Genomic DNA, 19,921 nt, shown 5'->3' on the forward strand with positions numbered 1-19,921 from the left:
TAATGCCAAAACATCAACATATTAGAGACTGATGCTACTTGGGGTATATTGGTCAAACATGCAAAAAGGTGTGCACGACTATTGTTTGCTCATGTAATGATTGCACAATCATAAAACCAATCAAGCATGCTATATTGTTTAGGGTAGTCGTGGCACCCAAATAGATGAATTACGTGTTGGACTACTTAGAACAAGGAGTTTTACCAGATAACTTGAGTGGAGCTAGAGTACGCTTGATACAACACGAATCCAAAAACTATGCTATAATTAGAAACCAACTTTATCGGAGAGGGATGGATAACAACTTACAAATTTGTGCTACAGAAAGTGAGTACCAGTAGGAGGACATTTTTTGGCAAACAAAACCGTGAAAACCATACTCCTAGGAGGGATTTGGTGGCCTACTCTATTTATCGATGCGGAACATTATGTGAAACACTGTGAAGCTTGCCAACGTACTACAGTACCAACATGAAAAAATGACATGCCGCTAAGACCAATGATAAGAGCATGCGCTTTTGCCAAGTGGGGATTAGACTTTGTCGGACCTATCTCTCCACGGGTCTAGAGAATACATGCTCAATACATTATAGTTAACGGACAATCTGACAAATTGGGTTGAAGATAAGGCAACCCACAGAAATGATGCTCGCACCACAACACAATTCTTATATGAATATTTTCACGCATTATGGCCTTCCTATTGAAATTGTGAGCGATCAAGGCACACATTTTGCCAGTGACATGATTGAGTTCTTGTTGCATGAATTCATGATCATTCATTCTAAATCAGTACCGTATCACCCTCAAGCCAATGGACATGATGAGAGCACCAACAAAGTTTTGTGCATAGTTCTAACAAAAACTATCAATGAATCTAGAACGGATTGGGAATTGAAGCTACATTCATCCATTTGGGCATATCGGGTAGCATTTAAAACACCACAAAATACAATTCCTTTCAACTTAGTATTCAGAATAACTGTTATATTGTCAGTTGAATTCTTAATTCCTACACTACGCGTAGCTCAAAACTTGGATTGGACTGGACATGAGTTGTTTGACAGATTGAACCAATTGATGCAATTAGATGAAATCGGACTTCAAGTAGTTATAGCTATGTATGTGCACAAACGACAGTTGAAACAATTCCATGTCCAACATGTGAAAAACAAGGAATTTGAGAAGGGTAACTATGTATTAGTTTATACCCTTAAACAACATTCCAAGAAACTTAAAAAGCGGGGAAACGGTCCCTTTGTGATCAACAACATATCGCCCAGTGGAGCTGTCCAACTCGCACATTAGAGGGAGAGGTAATGTCTAACTGAAAATGGTTGCATATTGAAAAATTATCACCAACCTCTCATAGCGGACATGCTAGAAAAGACACATTTAGCTAAGGAGCGATAGAAGAAAGCTCAAGAAGTCAAAGACCAAGCACTAAAGGAAGCAAAATTACAAATTTTGAAGAGAAAAAATAAACAGTCCCCACCACCTTCTATCACCGCAGTTCAAGTGGAACAAACTTGGCTTGGTGGAATGGATGTTTAGATCAATGTACAACTAGCGGATGGCACAACAAAAAGAGCACTGGTGGATACCAAAGCACGTGTAAATTCTATGCAATATTCAACATACCTCAAACTATCAGATTCAATGATTGAGACAACCAAGATTGAACTCAAAGCGGCCAACAGGGAAATCATAGTTAGTTTGGGACAAGCCAATGTCTCGATTAACATAGATGGAAACCACTGCCCACATAATCTTCATATCATGGATGATACAGACCTCAACAAGTACATCATCTTGGGAGTTTCATGGATGCGCACTTAGAATGCTATTCCAGATTGGAAGGATGACACGCTTTATTATCATCTCAATGATCAATCTTATGTTATGCCATTCACGCAAACGGACCACATATGGGATGCACAAAAATATTCGAGTGACTCTAAAACAACAACAAAATTGTTTGATTCAACAACCACAATACATGTCAGTAAATGCCAAAGAAGGATACATAAATTTTGGATCAGAAAATCGGTGATGAAATCAAAACCAAGACAAATTTGGATTTCAAAGACAATGTTGACTAAATAATCTTTCAATTCAATGCACATCACATTCCACACTGCCAAAACCAGTAAAGCTTCAAATTACCAACGAAAGCACTTCAATGAATAAAAAGTTTACAAATGGATTCCAAAAGACAACACCCATAAACCGAACCATCCCAATAATGTCACATGGGTATGGAGACCAAAACCATCGCAGACTCCAACCCACAAACGCAAGTGGATTTAGAAATTCTGATCTAATAAAACAGTGGCGAGCACGCCCATTCAAACACAACCAAACCGGCCAACTATTTTGGAAAGGGCTGCTCATCTTTAATTACTATTGTTTGGACGATGTACAAAGCAGGAAACCTCAACAGCAAAAGCCACTGAATAGTTGGTTCAGAATCCATATCTTGCACATCACAATGTTACCCAATGCATCTCTTCTTTAAGCATCACAGGGCCAAGTTACACGGCCATGCATAGACATGATGTTTTTGCCCATGCATATTACACAAACCTTCGTGCGGGATGACTCAAAATGGGAAGGGGGGAGTAACAATAGTACTTACAGTAGTTGATGTAGCACATTGCAAGATAATAGGTTGCAAGATGATGAGAGACCATGTGTACAGTGTATAAAGTGTGTTTGATGCTTTTTTGATAGTTTTAGCAGAATTATACTCTTATTTGGCAAAGTATTGAGCTGAGAACATGGATGTGCATAGGTCAATCGTAAGTGTTTGTCTTGAGGTTGTGCCACTATTTTCTATGGCATCATCAGGTACTCGACGACCTAGGAGTGTCATTGAGTCCATTTCATGCAGTAATGTACAAGACGATAGTGGATGTGGGGTGAAGATGGAGTTCAAGGGATCCAAAGGGGGGGCCATCTGCAAAAGAGCCATGTGAAACAACGGGCTAAAAAGACCCTAAGGTTCAGCCCATTAAGACTTCCAAAATGCTAAGGTTCCAAAATTCAAAGGTTGTGTCCAAAGGTCAACCTTAGGGAAAATTGGATGCTTAGTGTGTGTGCCCAAAAAGTCTTTCTGCATCCCTACATGGGAGGGGGCGAGCCCCAAAGCTAGGGGATGAGAGAGAAAACCACACACACACACACAGGCTCCCTTTACACAAAGGGAATGAGGGACACATGTCAGCTCCCTAGGCCAGATGCCCACAAGGTGTGCCCAATTCCTATTGGAAGACCCTTGAAGTGGACCAATGAAAATTAAGCTAGAGTAAATCTAGTTTAATTAATTTAAAAACATTTAATAAAAGAAACCAATAAGAATTAAGTGTCCTAGAAGACTATTGGGCAGTCTCTCAAGGGGTCCAATGAGCATTCAGAAGCCCCATGGCTTGCCTGATTCCTATTGGCCAGGAGGCAAAGGGGTCCAATGAGAGTTTAGTTTAATTATTTAATTATCTAAAGCTCTCACAAAAGGGGAAAGGGGGACACATGTCAGAAGGCTATCACTTATGCTGCTTAATTCCTATTGGCTTGACCTGGGGAGGTCCAATGAGGAAAAAGCCAGCCTAACTTAGCAGCTAGGGCTCGCCCAAGAGAGAGGGGGGGCTGATTTTTGCTGAGCATTCACTCTCACATTCTCACACTTGACCATGTGTGAAGGGAAAATACTCTATCTCCTCCCAAGCTTTAATGGAGAGCTCATCACCTACTCCAAGCTTGTGAGATAGAAGCCTACATCAACACTCTCTTGGCATGTGGATGCAAATCCAACCAAGAGCCAAGCTTCAATGCATGCTCATCTTCTCTACCAAGCTAATTACTAAGCTAAGCTATGCTAATATGAGTGATTATGTGAGGAGATGTACTTCTTTCTCGTAAGATACTTCTTTTTCCTCTCAATCTACTCTCATACCCTGCTAGCTCTCACCATCTTCGAAGGTGTGTGAGGTCTTGGGTCTGAGAACGGGGATAATTCAAGTTGTGTTTGATTAAGTGTTTTGCTTGGTGTATGAAGCTTCCATCTTCATTGCACTAGCTAGTCTTGAAGGAACACAAAGAATTGTATTGTACAATGTCTCTCTTGATGGGAGAAACCATAATACAAAGCCTTTTGGAGGGGGGACCGGCTCCATGCAAATCCGGTCCTCAACTGTTGTCAATAGCTTAATCACTCTCTCTTTTGAAAGTATTGTCGATGCTATCTAACTAGGTGTTATGCTTTTTGTTGCTCTCTCTCCACCCAAGCACTCTTGTAATTCTCATTAGGAATCAACTCTAATGAAATGCTCACTATGTTCATGCTAATTTCCGCTACACATAAGATTTTAGGCCATTAAATGTTACATTGGTATCAGAGCTCAAGGTTTCTCTTTTCTTGCTCAAGAAGGGAGGTCCTCAAGCTAGCTACAAATGGTTGGTATTATTAATTGCCTGTGAGTAAGTAGAATAGGGATTTTTCAGCCTTTCAGTGCGCCTGCCTTTGTGCAGTTAACGGGGCATCACCGTCGAGAGCTATGGTCTTAATAGTGGAGTCCTACGGGGCTTGCCTACGGCTTAACCACTATTGAGCTATTAGAAGCTTGACAGGAGCCGGTGCTATTTTGGTGTCGAAAGACCCTCTCTTCTATTCCTTGCAATTAATGGTATTCGAGCCGCGGGTACAGTAGCTTGAGTGCTTTTTCTAAAGGGGTAAAGAGGAGTAGCAACTAGGGCTTGAAGTGCCAAAGTACACCTAAAAAGTTTACACCTAAAAATTGTTAGAATGGCTGACAATATTAAAGAGAGTGAAATTAATGTTGATAACTTTGATTTTGCTCATGAGCAAGCTACTAATGATGCTTCAATGCTTGTTAATTATCTTGTTTCTAGGCTTCAACAAGCCATGGGCAATCCATCTCTCCAAAGTGAAGTGCAACGGCAGCTCCGTGCTCACGGGATTCTCCAAGTTCATCACCATGACGAGAGAACACCTAGGAAGCCTCCTTGTGAGACTACCAAAAGAGGTCTCTCTCCGATTCGGGAAGAAGAAGAGAATCCATATGAAGGGCTCAAGAACTTACTTCTTGATGATGCATCTCCTTCCCAAAGGAGAACTCAAGAGCCTCCACCGAAGGAACGAGAAAGAAGCGAGTCTCCCGCCACCTCGGCGGAGATGGCTCCACGAAGACGGCGGGCTAAACGCTCTCCATCACCACCAAAACGGAGAAGACCATCACACTCTTCTCCACGTCATAATTCAAAGAGGGATGATAAAAAGCAAGAGAAGAAAAAGGCGAGAAAGAGGACACCCTCTTCTCCATCTTCTTCATCCTCTTCCTCTTATGAAAGCTATGGTGAAGACGACAAAGATCAAGACAAGAAAAAGGCGAGAAAGAGGTCACCCTCTTCTCCACCTTCTTCAAATTCTTCATTTTCTGAAGAAAGTGATGGTGCAACTTTTGAACCATCAAAAAGAAGAGGCCATAGAAAATCCTATGCCGCATGGAAGAGGTCGTCCAAGCTGAAGAAATTCAAAGAGGGAGGGAAGAGCATCTCTTTCCTTACCTATGATGGCACCTTCGGTGCTACAGACAAAGTTTTGGCCTTTATCCAGCAATTCGATGCGGCGTTTGGAGATGAGGGCTTCACGGAGTCCTCTAAGCTACGCCATGTAGCTATGCACTTTCAAAAGTCCGCCAGACAATGGTGGTCTAGCCTACGAGCCAACGGTGAAGCTCCACGAACATGGAAGGCTTTAAGAGCTTCCATTATGAAGCAGTTTTTGGCCACCGATGCCAAAGACAAAGTACTCACCGAATGGCGAAGCTTAAAGCTCTCTCCCAATGAATCCATCCACAAATATGTAGACAAGTTTTGGGACCTACAACTCAAAGCCACTGTCTTCAAAAAGTTGGATTTTGGAGAGCAAAAGCAACAATTTTGTGCGGGCTTAACCGAAGAAATGGCGGAGTATGTCAACTCCCAAAGGCCACGTACCATATCGGCGGTAATACACCATACTATGGTGGCCTCGCGAATCAATTTCCAAACGGGGGGTAAAAGAAATAATAAGCCCCCGGAAAACAAAGGTTCCAATGAGCCTAAGGGGAAGGACAATGTCCAAAAGTCTCCTAAGGGCAATTCCAACAAAGCTAAAGAGAAGGGAGTTTACAAAGGAAAGAATAAACTCTCTCCTGAAGAGCTTGAGCGTTATCGTAAAGATAACCGGTGTTTCAAGTGCGGCGAACAAGGGCATGCGTACCGCGCTTGTCCCCAAAAGAACAACCGCCAAGATCCTCCTAGAGCTTCTTTGGTTGAAATCCAAGAGGAGGAGATTCACCAAACTCACCACAAAGGATCTCCTCTATGCCATGCTTGGGGAAAGGTAAGAGAACATGATGCTTTTATTCTCTTTGACCCTGGTTCTACTCACAATTTTATATCTATGGAGTTAGCCACCAAGCTAGGCATACAATCCTACGAGATGGGAGATATCCTACCCGCAGACAGTGCCTTCAAGGGGCAAGAAGCTTCAGTCACTCCCTTAATCGGGAAATTGAGGCTTCATGTCCAAGGCTATGTGGACAAAGAGGATTTCTTTATCTCTCCTCTCAAGCATGAGGATGTAATCCTAGGGGCACCATGGTTTGACCGTTTGGCTGCCCATGTTAAATTTCCTGAAAGGAGAATCTCCTTTAAGTTCAGGGAAAAGGACATGTATATAGATGCTAGGGAGATGGGTAACACCATCCCCATTGTACATACACCAGCTTTCAACAAGTCAATAAAGAGCTCTATTTCCGTGTACATGATTTTTGTTAAAGATTCTCAAAATGAACCTAATGCTTTAGCAAAAGAAAATAAAAGCAACCAAAAGGAATTAGAGTTATCCAATTTTCTCAAGAGGTTTCAAGATGTCTTTATTGACGACATCCCTTGTGAGCTACCTCCTAAACGAGGTAATGATGACCATGCAATTGAACTTCTTCCAGGAAGTTCACCGCCTAACAAACCTCCTTATAGAGTTTCTCAAGCTCAACAAGAGGAGATTATGCGGCAAGTGCATGAGTTAATTGAGAAGGGCATGGTTAGGCCTAGCTCATCTCCATTTTGCTCACCTGTGCTATTAGTGCAAAAGAAAGACGGCACATATCGTATGTGTGTCGACTATAGAGCACTAAATAGGATCACTATCAAGAATAGGTTTCCCGTTCCACGGGTAGAAGACCTATTTGATAAGCTACAAGGATCGACCTACTTCAGTAGGATTGACCTAAAAAGTGGCTATCATCAAATAAGGATAGTTGATCAAGACATTGTAAAGACCGCATTTCGTACTACATTTGGTCTTTACGAATACATTGTCATGCCTTTTGGCTTGACTAATGCACCAGCCACATTTAACCGCTTGATGGAGAAGCTGTTCAGACCTCATCGAACCTTCACTGGAGTGTTCTTCGATGATATTATCATCTACTCTAATTCACTAGAGGAACACAAGTAACACCTCCAGGTAATATTTCAAGTTTTAAGAGAGAGTAAACTTTATGTTAATCGAAAGAAAAGTGAATTTTTCTTGCAAGAGATTCAATATTTAGGTCACATTATCTCTCAAGATGGAATCCAAATGGATCCATCCAAGTTAGAGGTAATAAAAGGATGGCCTAAACCAAGGAATCTTCATGAACTAAGAAGCTTTATAGGTATGTGTGCATACTATAGACGCTTCATAGAAAAGTTCTCACAAATTGCGGGACCATTACATGACCTAACAAAGAAAAATGTTAGGTATACGTGGTCTGCTAAGGAGAACAATGCTTTCGAAAAGCTTAAAGAAAAGCTTATCTCTCAACCTGTGCTTACACTACCGGATCTCTCAAAACCATTTGAGGTCCAATGTGATGCTTGTGGTGATTGCCTTGGGGCTGTTTTGCTCCAAGAAGGGCACGCCATAGGCTATGAGAGTCGAAGGCTCGACCCTGTTGAGCAAGCTCTAGGCATATACGAAAAAGAACTCCTTGCAGTTTTACATGCCTTAGACTCATGGAAGCACTATTTATTGGGGACTCCTTTCATTCTGCGAACGGATCACCAAAGTCTTAAGTACTTCATGACGCAGACCAAGCTCTCCGACAAACAAATGAGGTGGGCAAATTTCCTTTCGCAATTTCATTTTCATATTGCTCACATTGCTGGCAAGCATAATCAAGTAGCCGATGCACTCTCAAGACGACCGAGAGTGAATGCGGTTTCCATAGCAACTCACAATGATCTATCTTCAATGATAGATGAGTATGCTATTGATCCCGATTTTAGAGATGTGATTTCAGCCCTTGCATTAGGGAAGAAAGAAGAACCATTTACTTTACAAGATGGTTATCTTCTCTATGGCAATAGACTATGCGTTACTAACTCACTACGTGAGAAAGTAATGTATGAGTCTCATGCTCCCCCATATGCGGGGCATAGAGGGATTCAGTCTACCCTAAAGGGAATTGAAACATATTTCTATTGGCCTACCATGAAAGTGAACATACATGAGTATGTTTCCAAATGTGTGGTATGTCAAAAGACAAAATTTGATAGAGGGAAGCAACTTGGATTGCTTCAACCCTTGCCATCCCTAATTCACCGTGGGAGAGCATATCCATGGATTTTATCTTTGGATTGCCTAAGTCTATCCATGGGAATACGGGAATATGGACGATAGTAGACAGGTTCAGTAAACAAGCTCATTTTATACCTGTCAAAAAGACTATCAAAGCCCATCAAATGGCAACCCTCTTCATTTCACAAATTTTCAAGTACCATGGCTTGCCAATGTCCATAGTGTCGGATAGAGATCCTAGAATGACCAGTAATTTCTGGAAGGGTCTCTTTGAGAATTTAGGAACAAGGCTAAACTTCTCTTCGGCCTATCATCCACAAACTGATGGCCAAAGTGAAATAGCTAACCTAACTATTCTCGATCTACTAAAAGCCTATGTTACGGAAGTAGATCAAAGATCCCAATGGGAGAAGTACTTACCCCTAGTAGAGTATGCTTACAATAACACTGTACATACTTCTACAGGAAAAGCACCTTTCGAGGTAATTGAGGGAAGATCAAAAAGTCCCTTGCTACTTAAGGTACATGGGAAGATCTTCGCTGCAGATGAGTATAGCCGAGACCTACAGAATCTTTCCAAAAGATTAAGGATGCTATCTCTATCTCACAGCAAAGGCAAAAGGCTGCTGCTGACAAGCACAGAAGAGCCCAAGCCTTTAAAGAAAACGATTGGGTCTTGTTAAAGTTTCCCAAGGCTCGATTAAGGCACACGACGGGCAAGAATCCTACGGGCCACCAAAAGTACTATGCTAAACTAGCAAAAAGGTACTATGGTCCCTTCCAGATTCTTAGGCCAATCAATGAGATGGCCTATCAACTTAAGTTGCCCAATCATTGGCTCATACACAATGCTTTTCATGTGAGCCTCTTAAAGCCTTACAAGGGAGAGCCACCTCAAGAACCAACTATTGAAGACCCACCGGAGATCGAGGACCACGAGGAGGTGCTGCAGCCCGAGTCCATTCTCCGACATGAAGACAAGGTATTAAGAGGCGGTAAGACTATCCGACGATATCTTATTAAGTTTAAGAATTATCCTTTTGAAGATGCTAGATGGATGCAAGGCATACAATTAAAGGATAACCTAAACCTTGTCAATGCTTACAATGCTTCCCAAGAGTAAGCAAATGTACAAAATGTTAAAAATGAACAAAAAATTTTGTCTTATAAGACTCTCTTTTTCTTGATTTGTGCACAAAAATGAAGTAGTATGCATGCTTAGATCAAGTTTGCGGAGACGACGTCTCCCAAACACCAAGTAGAGCTTGTCACTCTACTATGGAAGACTGATAGGACTAATGTGCAGACATGCTTGCGGCAGCCTCAGGCTCTCAAGCGCCAAATGGACTAGTCATCCATTATGGAATGATGTCGTAGGGTAACATAGGGATCCTCTACCCGCTAAGAAAAGGACTCATGCATATGCTTTATCTTCTCTACACCATAGTCGAGGACGACTATGATTTCAAGAGAGAGGTAATGTCATAATAATCAATATCTAATTCTCCTAAATGATTTTCTCATATTAAACTGATCATTTAATGTGGGGAAGTGCCAAGGGAGAAAAAGCTAGAATATTGGTTAAGTTAGCAGACCGGCCACAGTAGGGATCCAAAGGAGGGAAAATAGGGATCCAAAGGGGGGGCCATCTGCAAAAGAGCCATGTGAAACAACGGGCTAAAAAGACCCTAAGGTTCAGCCCATTAAGACTTCCAAAATGCTAAGGTTCCAAAATTCAAAGGTTGTGTCCAAAGGTCAACCTTAGGGAAAATTGGATGCTTAGTGTGTGTGCCCAAAAAGTCTTTCTGCATCCCTACATGGGAGGGGGCGAGCCCCAAAGCTAGGGGATGAGAGAGAAAACCACACACACACACACAGGCTCCCTTTACACAAAGGGAATGAGGGACACATGTCAGCTCCCTAGGCCAGATGCCCACAAGGTGTGCCCAATTCCTATTGGAAGACCCTTGAAGTGGACCAATGAAAATTAAGCTAGAGTAAATCTAGTTTAATTAATTTAAAAACATTTAATAAAAGAAACCAATAAGAATTAAGTGTCCTAGAAGACTATTGGGCAGTCTCTCAAGGGGTCCAATGAGCATTCAGAAGCCCCATGGCTTGCCTGATTCCTATTGGCCAGGAGGCAAAGGGGTCCAATGAGAGTTTAGTTTAATTATTTAATTATCTAAAGCTCTCACAAAAGGGGAAAGGGGGACACATGTCAGAAGGCTATCACTTATGCTGCTTAATTCCTATTGGCTTGACCTGGGGAGGTCCAATGAGGAAAAAGCCAGCCTAACTTAGCAGCTAGGGCTCGCCCAAGAGAGAGGGGGGGCTGATTTTTGCTGAGCATTCACTCTCACACTCTCACACTTGACCATGTGTGAAGGGAAAATACTCTATCTCCTCCCAAGCTTTAATGGAGAGCTCATCACCTACTCCAAGCTTGTGAGATAGAAGCCTACATCAACACTCTCTTGGCATGTGGATGCAAATCCAACCAAGAGCCAAGCTTCAATGCATGCTCATCTTCTCTACCAAGCTAATTACTAAGCTAAGCTATGCTAATATGAGTGATTATGTGAGGAGATGTACTTCTTTCTCGTAAGATACTTCTTTTTCCTCTCAATCTACTCTCATACCCTGCTAGCTCTCACCATCTTCGAAGGTGTGTGAGGTCTTGGGTCTGAGAACGGGGATAATTCAAGTTGTGTTTGATTAAGTGTTTTGCTTGGTGTATGAAGCTTCCATCTTCATTGCACTAGCTAGTCTTGAAGGAACACAAAGAATTGTATTGTACAATGTCTCTCTTGATGGGAGAAACCATAATACAAAGCCTTTTGGAGGGGGGACCGGCTCCATGCAAATCCGGTCCTCAACTGTTGTCAATAGCTTAATCACTCTCTCTTTTGAAAGTATTGTCGATGCTATCTAACTAGGTGTTATGCTTTTTGTTGCTCTCTCCACCCAAGCACTCTTGTAATTCTCATTAGGAATCAACTCTAATGAAATGCTCACTATGTTCATGCTAATTTCCGCTACACATAAGATTTTAGGCCATTAAATGTTACATTGGTATCAGAGCTCAAGGTTTCTCTTTTCTTGCTCAAGAAGGGAGGTCCTCAAGCTAGCTACAAATGGTTGGTATTATTAATTGCCTGTGAGTAAGTAGAATAGGGATTTTTCAGCCTTTCAGTGCGCCTGCCTTTGTGCAGTTAACGGGGCATCACCGTCGAGAGCTATGGTCTTAATAGTGGAGTCCTACGGGGCTTGCCTACGGCTTAACCACTATTGAGCTATTAGAAGCTTGACAGGAGCCGGTGCTATTTTGGTGTCGAAAGACCCTCTCTTCTATTCCTTGCAATTAATGGTATTCGAGCCGCGGGTACAGTAGCTTGAGTGCTTTTTCTAAAGGGGTAAAGAGGAGTAGCAACTAGGGCTTGAAGTGCCAAAGTACACCTAAAAAGTTTACACCTAAAAATTGTTAGAATGGCTGACAATATTAAAGAGAGTGAAATTAATGTTGATAACTTTGATTTTGCTCATGAGCAAGCTACTAATGATGCTTCAATGCTTGTTAATTATCTTGTTTCTAGGCTTCAACAAGCCATGGGCAATCCATCTCTCCAAAGTGAAGTGCAACGGCAGCTCCGTGCTCACGGGATTCTCCAAGTTCATCACCATGACGAGAGAACACCTAGGAAGCCTCCTTGTGAGACTACCAAAAGAGGTCTCTCTCCGATTCGGGAAGAAGAAGAGAATCCATATGAAGGGCTCAAGAACTTACTTCTTGATGATGCATCTCCTTCCCAAAGGAGAACTCAAGAGCCTCCACCGAAGGAACGAGAAAGAAGCGAGTCTCCCGCCACCTCGGCGGAGATGGCTCCACGAAGACGGCGGGCTAAACGCTCTCCATCACCACCAAAACGGAGAAGACCATCACACTCTTCTCCACGTCATAATTCAAAGAGGGATGATAAAAAGCAAGAGAAGAAAAAGGCGAGAAAGAGGACACCCTCTTCTCCATCTTCTTCATCCTCTTCCTCTTATGAAAGCTATGGTGAAGACGACAAAGATCAAGACAAGAAAAAGGCGAGAAAGAGGTCACCCTCTTCTCCACCTTCTTCAAATTCTTCATTTTCTGAAGAAAGTGATGGTGCAACTTTTGAACCATCAAAAAGAAGAGGCCATAGAAAATCCTATGCCGCATGGAAGAGGTCGTCCAAGCTGAAGAAATTCAAAGAGGGAGGGAAGAGCATCTCTTTCCTTACCTATGATGGCACCTTCGGTGCTACAGACAAAGTTTTGGCCTTTATCCAGCAATTCGATGCGGCGTTTGGAGATGAGGGCTTCACGGAGTCCTCTAAGCTACGCCATGTAGCTATGCACTTTCAAAAGTCCGCCAGACAATGGTGGTCTAGCCTACGAGCCAACGGTGAAGCTCCACGAACATGGAAGGCTTTAAGAGCTTCCATTATGAAGCAGTTTTTGGCCACCGATGCCAAAGACAAAGTACTCACCGAATGGCGAAGCTTAAAGCTCTCTCCCAATGAATCCATCCACAAATATGTAGACAAGTTTTGGGACCTACAACTCAAAGCCACTGTCTTCAAAAAGTTGGATTTTGGAGAGCAAAAGCAACAATTTTGTGCGGGCTTAACCGAAGAAATGGCGGAGTATGTCAACTCCCAAAGGCCACGTACCATATCAGCGGTAATACACCATACTATGGTGGCCTCGCGAATCAATTTCCAAACGGGGGGGTAAAAGAAATAATAAGCCCCCGGAAAACAAAGGTTCCAATGAGCCTAAGGGGAAGGACAATGTCCAAAAGTCTCCTAAGGGCAATTCCAACAAAGCTAAAGAGAAGGGAGTTTACAAAGGAAAGAATAAACTCTCTCCTGAAGAGCTTGAGCGTTATCGTAAAGATAACCGGTGTTTCAAGTGCGGCGAACAAGGGCATGCGTACCGCGCTTGTCCCCAAAAGAACAACCGCCAAGATCCTCCTAGAGCTTCTTTGGTTGAAATCCAAGAGGAGGAGATTCACCAAACTCACCACAAAGGATCTCCTCTATGCCATGCTTGGGGAAAGGTAAGAGAACATGATGCTTTTATTCTCTTTGACCCTGGTTCTACTCACAATTTTATATCTATGGAGTTAGCCACCAAGCTAGGCATACAATCCTACGAGATGGGAGATATCCTACCCGCAGACAGTGCCTTCAAGGGGCAAGAAGCTTCAGTCACTCCCTTAATCGGGAAATTGAGGCTTCATGTCCAAGGCTATGTGGACAAAGAGGATTTCTTTATCTCTCCTCTCAAGCATGAGGATGTAATCCTAGGGGCACCATGGTTTGACCGTTTGGCTGCCCATGTTAAATTTCCTGAAAGGAGAATCTCCTTTAAGTTCAGGGAAAAGGACATGTATATAGATGCTAGGGAGATGGGTAACACCATCCCCATTGTACATACACCAGCTTTCAACAAGTCAATAAAGAGCTCTATTTCCGTGTACATGATTTTTGTTAAAGATTCTCAAAATGAACCTAATGCTTTAGCAAAAGAAAATAAAAGCAACCAAAAGGAATTAGAGTTATCCAATTTTCTCAAGGGGTTTCAAGATGTCTTTATTGACGACATCCCTTCTGAGCTACCTCCTAAACGAGGTAATGATGACCATGCAATTGAACTTCTTCCAGGAAGTTCACCGCCTAACAAACCTCCTTATAGAGTTTCTCAAGCTCAACAAGAGGAGATTATGCGGCAAGTGCATGAGTTAATTGAGAAGGGCATGGTTAGGCCTAGCTCATCTCCATTTTGCTCACCTGTGCTATTAGTGCAAAAGAAAGACGGCACATATCGTATGTGTGTCGACTATAGAGCACTAAATAGGATCACTATCAAAAATAGGTTTCCCGTTCCACGGGTAGAAGACCTATTTGATAAGCTACAAGGATCGACCTACTTCAGTAGGATTGACCTAAAAAGTGGCTATCATCAAATAAGGATAGTTGATCAAGACATTGTAAAGACCGCATTTCGTACTACATTTGGTCTTTACGAATACATTGTCATGCCTTTTGGCTTGACTAATGCACCAGCCACATTTAACCGCTTGATGGAGAAGCTGTTCAGACCTCATCGAACCTTCACTGGAGTGTTCTTCGATGATATTATCATCTACTCTAATTCATTAGAGGAACACAAGTAACACCTCCAGGTAATATTTCAAGTTTTAAGAGAGAATAAACTTTATGTTAATCGAAAGAAAAGTGAATTTTTCTTGCAAGAGATTCAATATTTAGGTCACATTATCTCTCAAGATGGAATCCAAATGGATCCATCCAAGTTAGAGGTAATAAAAGGATGGCCTAAACCAAGGAATCTTCATGAACTAAGAAGCTTTATAGGTATGTGTGCATACTATAGACGCTTCATAGAAAAGTTCTCACAAATTGCGGGACCATTACATGACCTAACAAAGAAAAATGTTAGGTATACGTGGTCTGCTAAGGAGAACAATGCTTTCGAAAAGCTTAAAGAAAAGCTTATCTCTCAACCTGTGCTTACACTACCGGATCTCTCAAAACCATTTGAGGTCCAATGTGATGCTTGTGGTGATTGCCTTGGGGCTGTTTTGCTCCAAGAAGGGCACGCCATAGGCTATGAGAGTCGAAGGCTCGACCCTGTTGAGCAAGCTCTAGGCATATACGAAAAAGAACTCCTTGCAGTTCTACATGCCTTAGACTCATGGAAGCACTATTTATTGGGGACTCCTTTCATTCTGCGAACGGATCACCAAAGTCTTAAGTACTTCATGACGCAGACCAAGCTCTCCGACAAACAAATGAGGTGGGCAAATTTCCTTTCGCAATTTCATTTTCATATTGCTCACATTGCTGGCAAGCATAATCAAGTAGCCGATGCACTCTCAAGACGACCGAGAGTGAATGCGGTTTCCATAGCAACTCACAATGATCTATCTTCAATGATAGATGAGTATGCTATTGATCCCGATTTTAGAGATGTGATTTCAGCCCTTGCATTAGGGAAGAAAGAAGAACCATTTACTTTACAAGATGGTTATCTTCTCTATGGCAATAGACTATGCGTTACTAACTCACTACGTGAGAAAGTAATGTATGAGTCTCATGCTCCCCCATATGCGGGGCATAGAGGGATTCAGTCTACCCTAAAGGGAATTGAAACATATTTCTATTGGCCTACCATGAAAGTGAACATACATGAGTATGTTTCCAAATGTGTGGTATGTCAAAAGACAAAATTTGATAGAGGGAAGCAACTTGGATTGCTTCAACCCTTGCCCATCCCTAATTCACCGTGGGAGAGCATATCCATGGATTTTATCTTTGGATTGCCTAAGTCTATCCATGGGAATACGGGAATATGGACGATAGTAGACAGGTTCAGTAAACAAGCTCATTTTATACCTGTCAAAAAGACTATCAAAGCCCATCAAATGGCAACCCTCTTCATTTCACAAATTTTCAAGTACCATGGCTTGCCAATGTCCATAGTGTCGGATAGAGATCCTAGAATGACCAGTAATTTCTGGAAGGGTCTCTTTGAGAATTAAGGAACAAGGCTAAACTTCTCTTCGGCCTATCATCCACAAACTGATGGCCAAAGTGAAATAGCTAACCTAACTATTCTCGATCTACTAAAAGCCTATGTTACGGAAGTAGATCAAAGATCCCAATGGGAGAAGTACTTACCCCTAGTAGAGTATGCTTACAATAACACTGTACATACTTCTACAGGAAAAGCACCTTTCGAGGTAATTGAGGGAAGATCAAAAAGTCCCTTGCTACTTAAGGTACATGGGAAGATCTTCGCTGCAGATGAGTATAGCCGAGACCTACAGGAATCTTTCCAAAAGATTAAGGATGCTATCTCTATCTCACAGCAAAGGCAAAAGGCTGCTGCTGACAAGCACAGAAGAGCCCAAGCCTTTAAAGAAAACGATTGGGTCTTGTTAAAGTTTCCCAAGGCTCGATTAAGGCACACGACGGGCAAGAATCCTACGGGCCACCAAAAGTACTATGCTAAACTAGCAAAAAGGTACTATGGTCCCTTCCAGATTCTTAGGCCAATCAATGAGATGGCCTATCAACTTAAGTTGCCCAATCATTGGCTCATACACAATGCTTTTCATGTGAGCCTCTTGAAGCCTTACAAGGGAGAGCCACCTCAAGAACCAACTATTGAAGACCCACCGGAGATCGAGGACCACGAGGAGGTGCTGCAGCCCGAGTCCATTCTCCGACATGAAGACAAGGTATTAAGAGGCGGTAAGACTATCCGACGATATCTTATTAAGTTTAAGAATTATCCTTTTGAAGATGCTAGATGGATGCAAGGCATACAATTAAAGGATAACCTAAACCTTGTCAATGCTTACAATGCTTCCCAAGAGTAAGCAAATGTACAAAATGTTAAAAATGAACAAAAAATTTTGTCTTATAAGACTCTCTTTTTCTTGATTTGTGCACAAAAATGAAGTAGTATGCATGCTTAGATCAAGTTTGCGGAGACGACGTCTCCCGGACACCAAGTAGAGCTTGTCACTCTACTATGGAAGACTGATAGGACTAATGTGCAGACATGCTTGCGGCAGCCTCAGGCTCTCAAGCGCCAAATGGACTAGTCATCCATTATGGAATGATGTCGTAGGGTAACATAGGGATCCTCTACCCGCTAAGAAAAGGACTCATGCATATGCTTTATCTTCTCTACACCATAGTCGAGGACGACTATGATTTCAAGAGAGAGGTAATGTCATAATAATCAATATCTAATTCTCCTAAATGATTTTCTCATATTAAACTGATCATTTAATGTGGGGAAGTGCCAAGGGAGAAAAAGCTAGAATATTGGTTAAGTTAGCAGACCGGCCACAGTAGGGATCCAAAGGAGGGAAAATAGGGATCCAAAGGGGGGGCCATCTGCAAAAGAGCCATGTGAAACAACGGGCTAAAAAGACCCTAAGGTTCAGCCCATTAAGACTTCCAAAATGCTAAGGTTCCAAAATTCAAAGGTTGTGTCCAAAGGTCAACCTTAGGGAAAATTGGATGCTTAGTGTGTGTGCCCAAAAAGTCTTTCTGCATCCCTACATGGGAGGGGGCGAGCCCCAAAGCTAGGGGATGAGAGAGAAAACCACACACACACACACAGGCTCCCTTTACACAAAGGGAATGAGGGACACATGTCAGCTCCCTAGGCCAGATGCCCACAAGGTGTGCCCAATTCCTATTGGAAGACCCTTGAAGTGGACCAATGAAAATTAAGCTAGAGTAAATCTAGTTTAATTAATTTAAAAACATTTAATAAAAGAAACCAATAAGAATTAAGTGTCCTAGAAGACTATTGGGCAGTCTCTCAAGGGGTCCAATGAGCATTCAGAAGCCCCATGGCTTGCCTGATTCCTATTGGCCAGGAGGCAAAGGGGTCCAATGAGAGTTTAGTTTAATTATTTAATTATCTAAAGCTCTCACAAAAGGGGAAAGGGGGACACATGTCAGAAGGCTATCACTTATGCTGCTTAATTCCTATTGGCTTGACCTGGGGAGGTCCAATGAGGAAAAAGCCAGCCTAACTTAGCAGCTAGGGCTCGCCCAAGAGAGAGGGGGGGCTGATTTTTGCTGAGCATTCACTCTCACATTCTCACACTTGACCATGTGTGAAGGGAAAATACTCTATCTCCTCCCAAGCTTTAATGGAGAGCTCATCACCTACTCCAAGCTTGTGAGATAGAAGCCTACATCAACACTCTCTTGGCATGTGGATGCAAATCCACAACCAACCAAGAGCCAAGCTTCAATGCATGCTCATCTTCTCTACCAAGCTAATTACTAAGCTAAGCTATGCTAATATGAGTGATTATGTGAGGAGATGTACTTCTTTCTCGTAAGATACTTCTTTTTCCTCTCAATCTACTCTCATACCCTGCTAGCTCTCACCATCTTCGAAGGTGTGTGAGGTCTTGGGTCTGAGAATGGGGATAATTCAAGTTGTGTTTGATTAAGTGTTTTGCTTGGTGTATGAAGCTTCCATCTTCATTGCACTAGCTAGTCTTGAAGGAACACAAAGAATTGTATTGTACAATGTCTCTCTTGATGGGAGAAACCATAATACAAAGCCTTTTGGAGGGGGGACCGGCTCCATGCAAATCCGGTCCTCAACTGTTGTCAATAGCTTAATCACTCTCTTTTGAAAGTATTGTCGATGCTATCTAACTAGGTGTTATGCTTTTTGTTGCTCTCTCTCCACCCAAGCACTCTTGTAATTCTCATTAGGAATCAACTCTAATGAAATGCTCACTATGTTCATGCTAATTTCCGCTACACATAAGATTTTAGGCCATTAAATGTTACACACATGGCTTTTTGAGCACACCATTGAAAGGGAAGGATCATTGAGTTCAAGCAAACCCATGACGGCAAGCAGCTTGTAAAGGTGCAACATGTGTATGTTGCTTCACCTAAAGCTAGAGATAGCAGTGGCTCCATCGAGGTTTCCTGCAAACTATAATTTCACTCCTTTGTCAAGTTTTTAGATTGTTTATTTTGTATTTCTATCGTATATGTTGCTTTGATGTCTATAAGGTTTTCATTGCTTGTTCATGTTTACAGATTTTTTTCAATCCGATTTTGTAGAGTGGGAGTCAATAGAGTCCTTCACAGAAACTTTTGAGGCCATCCACGTTGACCTTGGCAAGCTGCTCTATGTTGGTTGTCCATCCGCGGAGCTTGTCTCACGGGACTTATTTTTTAATAACCATAGTTATGTAGGCAAACTGGGTATGGTAATCCTTCTTTGATTCACCCACTAACCTTGCACATTTTGGAATGGCCTAAGCCACATAATGCCTTGATCACAATAACCAAAAGGAGAAATGAGGCGGATGTGCATTCATCAATGAAGTGCACCTATGGTTCCCACAAAGCTTTCCTAACTAGGTTTATGTCCCTTCATGTGTTTGTGTTTATCTTTCACCTGCAAAGTGTTCACAAGACACCAACAATGTGGACTTGCAAAGGGGAAAGTGCAATCAACGGCTTCCTTGGAGTTGGATGGGAGACTAAGGTGGTTAACCACTAGGGAGATATAATCAAGTGCTCTGTAGTTGGTGAGAATGTGGTGTGCAAATACCATATTGCGAAGCAAATCTTGTCGATTGTCTTTCTCTACAGAAGATGGAAGCTGACGAAGGGAGAATGGGAGACACTAGACTCTGATGTTATTGCTAGAGAATCAATTGATCTGCAAATATGC

The sequence above is a fragment of the Adiantum capillus-veneris genome, chromosome 2, assembly GCF_014529385.1.
Source record: "Adiantum capillus-veneris isolate H3 chromosome 2, ASM1452938v2, whole genome shotgun sequence".
Taxonomy (NCBI): domain Eukaryota; kingdom Viridiplantae; phylum Streptophyta; class Polypodiopsida; order Polypodiales; family Pteridaceae; genus Adiantum; species Adiantum capillus-veneris.